Raw genomic sequence first — 2,290 nt, forward strand, 5'->3', positions numbered from 1 at the left:
TCCTTCCCATGTACTAGGCTTAGGTTAGGTACACCGGGGGTAGGCGTATCTTAGAAACACCAGTTGAGTACATTTAGTAATTTTTTTTATCATTGTATGTATTTTATCCATTTTAAGTATCTTATGGCTTAGAAACCATATAAATGCTTTTACAGTATTATTTCATAATACTCCTTTTACTGTACGCACTTTACTTTATGACAAGTATTGCAATTGTGGCAAATCATTTCTCTTGCATGAGAAAGAAGACTGCTCAATAAATAACCCTTTTATTGAAAACGCCCGTCTCTCTATTTCTCTGAATTTCTGGTGAAACGAAGCATGCACGATTGACTGAGTAAAATAGCTATCTATTGTTTCCGCGACTCTGGAGATATACTCCTTATTCTGGAGGAAGCAAAGTTGTCATGTTTATGCGGTTGTCAGAAGCTAATCCCTTCTTGTCTATTCAGGAAAGCTAAACACCTTCTTGTTTACTCGAGAAAGTTTCTAGTGACCTCTGAGCTAGCTGGCACACACAATTAAGTCTAACATATTCAATAGAGACCTAGTCGACCTCAGTCCTACGTCTAAACTATCGTTTATGTTATTCCAATGCGCAGAGCCTATTGGGAATATAGGAACTACACTACACCCGAGCGTCCCCACAAGTTTCCAGAAAAACACTAGCTGGTCCTGGTGGTCGATATATCAGAGACCTCCCCAGAGTGAAATGGGCAGAAAGTTGTAAACTGAAATCCAGGACCTCACATTCACCCCAATTGTTAGATGTTTCACTATGCAGGGACCAGTATTCCCTATATAAAATGGCCACGCCCCCAACTCTGCCGACTGGGCGATCCACCCGATGGATTTTATAGCCAGCAGGAGTGGCCAAGGCCACAATAGGGTTAGAAAACGCATCAAGCCAGGTCTCAGTGATAAACAATAGATCTAAAAGATTATCAGAGACCAAGTCTGCAACATCTAAATAATACTTCATCAAGGATCTAGCACTAATGAAACAGGCCCTGATACACCCATGCGTAGGTGAGTCAGCAAACATGCTATCCGAAGGAAGCTTCTGTGTAAAAGAGTACCCACAGTCCACACAGGCCATAACACTTGTAAAACCTACCGGGTTGTCACTGTATGTTAGACACAATGGAGTTCTAAAAGATTTTAGAGACATACTCGAATACTGGATGTTATTTCTATTCGCTGAGTTGGATCCAACAGAATGATTCGCCCTGAGCACTGAATTAGCTCTGACGGGTGCAGACGGGCTTTCCTTAGGCGCGCCTTCGGCGCTCCTGGTCCGCGTTCGACCAGAGCCCATTTACATTAGTTTGGCTAATGCCGGTGTGCAGCGTACAATGACTGGACCTCTGACCGCGATGAGCGCGAGTCACGTCCAAAATGGCCGCTAACCTGCAGTGGCTTCTGCAAAGTGCACAGCAGTGGCGGGAAGTCTAACACAATCCGAGTGCAGTAAAAGAGGATGCCACAGAACATAAAACAATTTACAATTTAAAATGTCTGCTAGGATCTAACCAGAAAATAAAATCACGAAGGAGACATTCTCCCCCGTTCTCAAATCGTGACAAGCAACGCAACTTTCCAGTAGTTTACATTTTTTTAAAAAGATGAGCAAAATGACCTTTCTAGAGCGGTCTTTTGAAACACTGCATTGTGCCAGGCTCATAAGACACTGCACCACAACAGACCCATGAGTCTCTGCTTTGTACCAGGATCACCAAGCACTGCCTCATGAATGCTCCAGTGACAGTGGTTCACATCAGGCCCAAACTCACTGCTTTGTGCTATACTCCTGGCCCTCTGCCTCTTCTCAGCCTCACTGCAAACTGCTTTATCCTTCAAACATTACCTTCTTCCATGCTTCACAGACGCAATGCTTTTTGCCAGTCTTCCAAAACAATGGTTGACTTGGCCCTTAACTCACTGCTTTATTACTAAGTGGTCTAGACTTCTAGAACACTGCACACATGCCTTCATGCCAGACCCCTAGCACTGAGTACACTGTTTCATGCCAAGGACATACCTATACACACACTGATACAGGTGAGGTTCACAACTCACTGCACAAACTGCTTCAGGTCAGGTGCCCACTTAAATACATATGATGCTTCTGCACAAAACACAACATGCCAGGGCCCTGCATATACTGCTTCATTCCAGACTACTACCACTAAGTAGTAGTAGTAAATTGGGTGAACAAAAGAAAAGTAGGATTAGGGCGATCCTTCATGGAACAATGATGAAGGAGTACCTTACAAATAAAATGGCCCCC

The sequence above is a fragment of the Lissotriton vulgaris genome, chromosome 1_1 (assembly GCF_964263255.1).
Source record: "Lissotriton vulgaris chromosome 1_1, aLisVul1.2, whole genome shotgun sequence".
In the NCBI taxonomy this organism is placed as follows: domain Eukaryota; kingdom Metazoa; phylum Chordata; class Amphibia; order Caudata; family Salamandridae; genus Lissotriton; species Lissotriton vulgaris.